This window comes from Chrysochloris asiatica, unplaced genomic scaffold (genome assembly GCF_000296735.1).
Source record: "Chrysochloris asiatica unplaced genomic scaffold, ChrAsi1.0 scaffold00102, whole genome shotgun sequence".
NCBI lineage: Eukaryota > Metazoa > Chordata > Mammalia > Afrosoricida > Chrysochloridae > Chrysochloris > Chrysochloris asiatica.
The window spans coordinates 575,693-585,204 of NW_006408620.1; positions in this window are offsets into that span (position 1 = coordinate 575,693).

A 9,512-nucleotide genomic window follows, 5' to 3' on the forward strand; every position below is an offset into this window, starting at 1 on the left:
ATAAGATTTGTATGATTCAGTAGTGAATAATTGTTATCATGACTAATTGTGACTGTCACAATTGTAAAGGTAGAAGTTTTGTAACAAAAACAGGGGATTGGTTAATCTTACAGTCCAGAAACAGAGGACCCTAGGACCATCAAGGGAGAAGAACGCAAGCAGAATGCGGGGCCTTACCCAGAGAAGCAGTGACGTCAGAGAGGGAGGCAGAGATAGGGTGATGGAGACGGGGAGCAGCTGAGGACTCTAGAGTCATCAGAAGAGAAAGACTAAGAGCTGGCGGCCAGGAGGGAGATTTACAGAATGTGCCCTTTGGACATGTAAGTTATATGCCTGAGTGTTTTTTGAAAAAAGCTAAAACCAGCTGCTCCTTGGAAACCCTATACAGGGTTGCTATGGGTCAGAATTGACTCAATGGCACTTAACAACATCAACAAAGTGAATAGAGAGAAATACTGTTAACTGATGGTACATAGAGGGGATTATAATCATTGTAATGAAACAAGGTGTATGATTTATTGAATGTAAAACTGATGATCTGCCCTGTAAACTTTCACTCAATCCACAAGAAAAACCTTAAAAAAAATAAGAACTGTGAATCCCAAGGTTGGCCTCTTGAACCCACCAGCTGCTCTGTGGGAGAAATATGAGGTTTTTTGCTCTTGCAAAGTTTTTTTTTTTTGTTTTTTTTAAAGCCTCAGAAACCCTATTATGAATAGGAATCGACTCAATTTCATTCAACCAAAACAATCCCCTGTGGGACAGTCCTTAAAGTGTTCCAGAGGGTCACTGTCAGTTGGAATGAACTCAATGGCTGTGGGTTTGGGTTCAGTTAATCAGCCAGATTCCTTGAAGCTGTTGTTTGTGAATAACCTCACTTTGGAGGTTTATGGATTAGGACCTCTGGCTAAATAATCTCCTTTCTCTAATACTCCTCATTCCTTTCCCTTTTGAAATTTTCTGCATTGCACAGTATCACCATATGACAGGCTTTAGATGTGTACTTTTCCATTCTATTAGCTAGAATGCAAACCCTACATGGTCAGGGATTTTTGCCTGTCTTATTTTGTCCGTCCTGTGTTCCCAGCAGCTAGCACAGTGCTGGCTCTTAAGAGCTAAATAAAAATGTGTTGGATAAGTGAATGACTGTAAATTTTTTCCAAGGCTGTAATGAGATCTCACAGTCCAAGAATATTTAAAGTCTAAGAAAGAATCCTTGTCAACAAGTACTTTCTAGCCTTTAGACCCAGTGTTTCCTTCAATCATGTGTTCTGGGTCCATGTCTACACCAGAGAGCCTCATATAATGTGGTCCTGCCTCTAACTTCAAATCCTGTCCACCTTGTTTCACTGCCACCAGAGGGCTCTTTTTAAAGCATTGGATCTGGTTATGTTCTTTGGAAGAGCCTATAAGGTGTGCCTGACCCAAGCCATGGTATTTTCAATAACCTCATATGCATGCGAAAACTGGGCAATGAGTAAGGAAGACCGTAGAATTGATGCTTTTGAGTTATGATGTTGGAGGAGAATTTTGAAAGTGCCATGGGCTGCCAAAAGAACTAACAGATCTGTGTTGGAAGAAGTACAGCCAGAGTGCTCCTTGGAGGCCAGGATGGCCAAACTTCGCCTGTCATACTTTGGACATATTGTCAGGAGACACCAGCCCCTGGAGAAGGATATCATGTTTGGTAAGGTGGAGGGTCAGATAAAAAGAGGAAGACCCCCAGCGAGATGGATTGGTCAAGTGGCAGCATCAGTGGGCTCAAATGTGGCATTAATTGTGAGGTTGGCCCAGAACCAGGCAGTGTTTAGTTCTATTGTACATAGGGTAGCTATGAGTCGGCACAGACTCGATGGCACCTAACAACAACCAAACGTTGCCTCTTAGTATCTCTAAGACTCAGTTAATGGCACCTTTCAACCAAGTCAGCTCCCAGGTTACATGTTTATACTACTTCAGATGCTCCTGGCTCCTTTTAAATCAGAAAACATACTTCCAACTTATTTAAGCAATATGGACATGCACTGAATTCCAAAAAAGAAGCCAAACATGTTAACAGTGGATTCTGAGCCATTAGTCCGTTTTGTTCATAGGTTGGTAGAGGGAAAAAAGCAACTACAGTGCTGATCTTACGTCTTCACCCGACGTTGTGCAGAAGATAAGACACCAATGCACAGTACATCTTGAGTCTTCTTCTTAAGTATCTTGAGCGCTGTCAACTTCCCTTTAGGACTCCCTGGACTGATTTGGGTCATTGCCCATTCTTAAGTCACTCCGGTCTCTAGGAGAAAGCCAGGTCTGTATTTCAGAATCAATCATTAGCATGTAGGATAAAAATCATGATTGGTTTTTAGTTCTAAGGCTCCTTACTTCCCTGCTTCTCTGGAGTTGAGGATTAATGTGTCGAGTGTCTCCAGAATGGAAGAGGAGGTAGGAAGAATGTGCAGGGGATAATCACACTTCCTTTCCAATCAACTCATAGCATCTTATACACGATTCCTTCAAGCACATATCACAATTCTTTCTTTTTAATTAATAAATGTGAATGAATGAATAATGAATCAATCAATGGGTAGGGTTTCACCTGTTAGGCCAAAGAAGGATGTCCAAGAAAGTTGGGATGGGTTGTAAAGTCATGGTCTCTTAGGATTTGTAACAACTGGAGCCAAAGTGGATTCCACCAGGGAGAATTTCTAAACATTAGACTAAGCTGGTCTTAGTCAAACAGTAAAAGATCTTGAATGCCATGGTAAAGTGGGTGTGGTGCATCCTTTGGTCATTTAAGGGTTCACACATTTACTGATCTACTCCATGCACTATGATAGAAAGTGGGGATAAGATGGTAGAACATGGCAGATATGATTCCTGATCTCAAGGACGCAGTGGGAGGTAGAGACCCTGAGCAAACACATTTGCAGGAGCTAATTAACTAGATCCTAAGTGGTTATGAATTGGGCTGTGAACCTTAAGGTCAGCAGTTCAAAACTACCAGCTGTTCTGCTGGAGAAAGATGAGGCTTTCTGCTCCAGTAAAGATTTATAGCCTCAGAAAACCTGTACAGGGTCGCTATGAGTCGGAACCGACTCCACAGCATATAACAACAACAACAACAACAACAACATCTCTTCTGGTAGGAGCTCTGGTAGCGTAATGATTACGAGTTGGGCTGCTAACCTCAAGGCAGTTTGAAACTACAAGCCATTCCATGGGAGAAAGATGAGGCTTTCTGCTCCCGTAAAGATTTATAGCCTTGGAAACCCTGTGCAGGGTCTTTATGAGTTGGAACTGACTCCACGGCACTTAACAACAACAACAATCTCTTCTGGTAAGACCACTGACCAGCCATAATTCTCTAGAGAGAGTCATCTTGCTTCTCTGGGCTCCGAGGATTCCTTGAAGTGGTGGTTGTAATATAGACAAGTCCAAGAGCTCTATGCTAAGTGTTTGTATTCACTCAATTTAACCTCTAACAGCACTAAAACTGTCCCCATTTTACATAGAGGATAAGTAACTTGCCCAAGGACACAGAGCTAGTAAGTGGTAGAGCTGAGATCTGAATCCAATCAGACCCAGTCCAAAATGCAGACTCTTAACTGCTATGCCACACACTGCCTCCCAAAAAGTGGCTATCATCTTTATCCCCATTTTACAGATGAGAAGACTGAGGCTCAGAGTATCTAAGTTATTTGCCCTAGACCACAGAGAATCTGAATGCAAGCAGACAGTAGAAATTATACATCAGATCATGATCCCATACCACCCCTGCAGGGCACTGGCACTTCTTTACACATCTCCCTGTATTCACCAGTAGAACAGCTCCTAAAGGGTGAAAACAAAACAAAGCACACAACTAAAATCATTGCTGATGATTCGGTTTAGACTCACAGCAACCCCACGTATGACACAGTAGAGATGCTCCGGAGGAGTATTTAGCTGTAATCTTTACGGAAACAGATCCCCAGGTCTTTATTCCTTGACCTTTCTTCAAACTACCAATCTTCCAGTTAGCAGCAAAGCACAAACCAGGAGTGCCACTCAGAAACTTCCTCAAGGGTAACAACCTGGTCTAGTCCTCTCTGTTCCTTCAGCTCTAGCATGGCACTGGGAATTAATCTACTATGCAAAATTTTGTTGAATGAATGAGCAATCATTAGTGAAGCTCCTGGGTACAGGGTATGATTTGTGCACAGGAGAATCTAGATAAAGGGAGGAGTAGTTAATCTTACAATCCAGAAACTGAGGACCCTAGGACCATCAAGGGAGAAGAGCACAAGTGGAATGTGGGACCCTATCCAGAGAAGCAGCGACACCAGAGATAGAGGCAGAGATGAGGACATAGAGGGAGCAGCTGAGGACTCCAGACTCATGGAAAGAGAAAGGCTGTGTGTTGGTGGCCAGAAGGTAGGCTTGCAGAATGTGCCCTTTGGTTGTTTCAATAATTATATATTCCTGTGTGTTTTTGTGTACAGCACCCTGCACCCCTCCCCCCCCCCAAAGCAAATACCATTGAATGATGATGCATGGAGAGGATTGTAATCGTTGCAATGAAACGATGGTGTAAAGCTGATATTCTCCCATGTAAACGATCACTCAATTCACAATAAAAACTTCAAAAGGAAAAAGAGAGAGAGAGTCTAGAAATATTCTTAACAAATTGGATCTGTCTGTGAGCCTCTATTTCTTCAGCCACAGGAAGAAACAAAACTCTTGAAAAGGAAGAAAGAAAGAAAATGGGGCATAACAAGGATTCCAGGCTGGATTCCATGACGTCACCCTCAAGTTGGATGTCTATACTGGTAAACAAAGGCTCTTGTGACATGGGCCCTGGCCAGCCTGGCCACTCGACTGGAGCGGGGGAGGCAGTTAAAGCAGCCTGCCCCAACACTGGCCTCCACCCCAAGCTTTAGCTCAGGCGCCTCTGCATTCAGCAGGTATCTCATCCAAGGGAAAACCAGGACAGGAAATCATGTTGCCATGGAGACCAAAGAGGCCCTTCCAGACACAGGGGAAAATAAACATGTTCTGGTTGGACTTAACCCCCACGAAGCCAGGGTGGCCTGACTTTCTAGTAGGAGAGGTCCCAGTTTGCACTAGAAATGTCCAGGGTCTCTCCCCAAAGGATTCTCAGCATTAAGCTCTAGGGCTCTCAGCTTCAGCCCACTCAGGGCTCTAGGGTCTGGGTCACCCAGGACAGAAGGAGGTGATATTATGTACCCAGACCTAAGGCCTCTTCTGATTCTTTCACGACTTAGGATCTTAATGCTGATGACAATGACTAATATTTAAATTGTGCTTGCTGAGTGCCAGGTACCATTTCTACACACTTTAGGACTATTAACTCATTCAATCCTCATGACAACCTGAAGAGAAAAGCGCTGTTAATGATTCTATTTTACTGATGAGAAAATTGTTGTTCTGATTCATAGCGACCCTGTATAGGATTTCTGAGGAGAGACTGATGAGTTTGAACCGCCAGCCTTTCACTTCAAACCTACCTTATGGTGGAATGTTTATCCTACAGTGCCACACCAGGACTCCTGAGAAAACTGAGGAACAGTGAAATTAAGTGATATATTTGTCCAAAGTCACCAGATAGTTCATGGTGGCACTCGAATTTGAGGCACTTTGACAGTATTTGGAGTTCCTAGGTGGTGCAAATGGTGAAAGCATTCAGCTGCTAAACAAAAAGTCGGGGGTTCAAGTTCACCCACAGGTACCTTGGAATAAAGTCCCGGTGATCTACTTCTAAAAACTCAGTCATTAAATACCTTATAGAGCATAGTTCTACTGATAGAACTATAGCCGACTTTTATACTACATAGAACTGTACCATAATTCTACCACCACTCAGAGTTTACTCAGTGGAAATTTAAGAGCACAGGGCTTTAGAGTCTCCAAAATAAGCTGACTGGTCCTGGCTTGGTCCAGATAATTAATCCTCCTGAGTCGCAGTTTCCCCATTGGGATGTAAACTCCTAATTCAAAGGATTGTTGTGATGGTTAATTTTGATGGTATATTTATTGAACATGTACTGGAGTCCTGGTGTGGTGCTGTAGGATAAACACTGGACCACAAGGTCACTTTGAACTGCAAGGTTGGCAGTTCAAATCCAACAGTCACTCCTCAGAAACCCTATACAGAGTCACTGAGTCAGAAGCAACTCAACAGCACTGAACAACAACATCATGTGCTCTATTACTGCTGTGCCTTGGAAGGTTGTTGTTGTTCAGTGCTGTTGAGTCAATTCCGACCCAAAGCAACCCATAACAACCCTGTAGAGGGTTTCCAAGGAGCAGCTGGTGAGCTTGAACCACCAAGCTTGCAGTTCAAAAGACTTTGCAGTCTGACGCATTAGCCCACAGGGCCACACCAGAACTCCATCTTGGAAGGTTAAGTGTCATGAATTGTCCAAAGGTCTTCTTTGTTCTTTGGCTTCCCATTGGTTTTAACCAACAGGACACCCTAGAAGGTGATCGAGGGGAGGGAGAGAACGGATAGGAATATTCTCCAGCTTTCTCTCTGTGGAGAGTCAGAGCTCCTACCAGGTAACCCTCTTCACGTAAGGGTCTCAGTTCTCCAGGTTACTCTTACCTTGTCCCCTTCTGCCTAGGGTGGTAAGGTTGTTGTTGTTAGGTGCTGTCAAGTGGGTTTGATTCATAGCGACCCTATATACAATAGAACAAAAAACTGCCCAATACTGCGCCATCCTCACAATGGTTACACTTGAGCCCATTGCTGCTGCCATGGCCAGTCCATCTTGTTGGGGGTCTTCCTCTGTTTCACTGACCCGCCACTCTACCCAGCAATATGTCCTTCTCCAGGGACTGGTTGCTCCTGATAACGTCCAAAGTATGAGAGATGAAGTCTCGCCATCCTGGCTTCTAAGGAGCATTCTGGATGTACATCTTCCGACACAGGACTGTTTGTTCTTCTGGCAGTCCATGATACTTTCAAGATTCTCCAATAGTGTAACTCAAATGCATCAATTATTCTACTGTCTTCCTTATCCACTGTCCAACTCTCACATGCATGTTGTTGTTGTTGTTATGTGCCATCGAGTCGGTTCCGACCCATAGCGACCCTGTACAGGGTTTCCGAGGGTGTAAATCTTTACGGGAGTAGAAAGCCTCATCTTTCTCCCGCGGAGCAGCTGGTAGTTTCGAACCGCTGACCTTAAGGTTCGCAGCCCGATTCGTAACCACTACGCTAAGGAGCTCTGGTAGCATAGTGGTTATGAATCGGGCTGCAAACCTAAAGGTCAGCGGTTCGAAACTACCAGCTGCTCCGCGGGAGAAAGATGAGGCTTTCTACTCCCGTAAGGATTTACACCCTCGGAAACCCTGTACAGGGTCGCTATGGGTCGGAACCGACTCGATGGCACGTAATAACAACAACTCACATGCATATGAGATGAAAATACCATGACTTGGGTCAGGCACACCTTAGTCCTCAGTCTGCTATCTTTGCTCTTAAACACTTTAAAAGAGGTCTTGTGCAGCAAGCAGATTTGCCTAATGCAACATGTCACTTGATTTCTTAACTGCTGCTTTCAAGAGTGTTGATTGTGGATCTAAGCAAAATGAAGCCTTCAACAACTTCTATCCTTTCTCCATTTATCATGATGTTATTTATTGGTTCAGATGTGAGGGTTTTTGTTTTCTTTACACTGAGGTGCAAAGGGTGATAAAAAGACCACTGTAATTAGTTGCTGGGGATTTTTGTTGTTTTCTGATACCCTGCCCTCCCATAGTACGTAGCCCCTTTATTAAATGTTCCTTAAATTACCTAATTTGATCACACCTTCTCTTTCCTGGGACTTTGATGCCTTTTTTTTTTTCATTTTACCTAATTCCCACAGTATATGTGGGAGACTCAGTGAAATCTACACGTTTCATAAAATAGCATCCTCTCCCATTTCCCAACATAATATTTACAGTTCTCACTGAGCCCCGGTGTGGCACTGTAACCAAAAGGTTGGCAGTTCAAACCCACCAACTGATTTTGGAAACCCTATACAGGGTCACTATGAGTGGAAACCCACTCATAAGCACAAAAGAGCAACAATATCTCACCCAAGTTTACACGAGAGATGAATTATATCATACATGGTGAGGTTGTGGAGTACATGGATACTCTTATCTACTGATGAGTACTGATGAGTAAAACGTCTCAGAGCTGGAACCCAACAGGCTGTCTTGTTTTCCCGGGTCTCTCAAGTTTTCGCTTTTGACAGAGGACAGTCTTATCACTTTTCTATCACCATTGTTGTTTTGTTATTGAGTGCCATAGAGTCAGTTCCGACTCATAGCGACCCTGTATAGGGTTTCTAAGGAGCAGCTGGTGAGTTTGAACCACCGAACTTGTGGTTCAAACCAACCTTGCGGTCCAGTGCTTATCCCACAGCACCACCCCAGGACTTCTTTCTATTGCCATTAATGAAACATATTTTTGTTTTCCTTCTCTGACAAGTTTCTACATTACACAGATTCCGGCTTTTGTACATTTTATTGTAAAAGCTAAATGCAGAGGAATTTGGTACTATTTTTCAAAATTCTTAAATTGTATTTCCCTTTTGACCCAGTAATTTTCGTTTTAGGAATTCATCTCAAGGAAATAATCATACCAACATGAAAAGACGTAGTGTTGGTCAAAACAAACCAGTTGTCAACTTAATTAATTCACTTAACCAACATTATTCAAGTGCCTAAGGAGTTCTGGTAGCATAGTGGTTAGGAGTCGGGCTGCTAACCTCAAGGTCAGGAGTTCGAAACTACCAGCTGTTCCGTGGGAGAAAGATGAGACTTTCTGCTCCCGTAAAGATTTGCAGCTTCAGAAACTCTATGCAGGGTCTCTATCTATGAGTTGGAACCGACCCCACAGCACATAATCAGCACCACAAAGCTTTAAAGACTATCTTTAAGGACATAGCAGTAAACAAGCCTGCTACATTGCCTGTTCTCATGAATTTTTTGTTTTTGTAGTTGAATTTATTATAACCCATACATAGAAAGGAATGGCATGAAACTATGAAAAAAAGAAAGAAAAGTAATAGCTCCTATGTGTTGTTTTAGAAAGATGTCCACATATATTATTAACAGAAAAACAAAACAAAACAAAACACGCAAGGTTACAGAATACTAAGTAAAAGAGGGTCTCATTTCTGTTTATTCATTTAGAAAAAAAATTGAAAACTATAAAACAAACTTGATAGTTTGTTGGGGAGATGGGATTATCAGGTTTCAGTATTCATATTTTATACAGCTCTGTGTTTTTTGCATTTTACTGAAACAAGATCAATTAATAAGAAAAAATATATATTTCCATTTTGAGCAATAAAATGTCTCTGCTTGCTTCCTTTATGCTTTCTTCCTGTTGTTGTTGTTGTTGTTGTTAAGTGCCATCGAGTTGGGTCTGACCCATAGTGACCCTGTACAGGGTTTCCGAGGGTGTAAATCTTTACGGGAGTAGAAAGCCTCATCTTTCTCCCACGGAGCGGCTGGTAGTTTCGAAC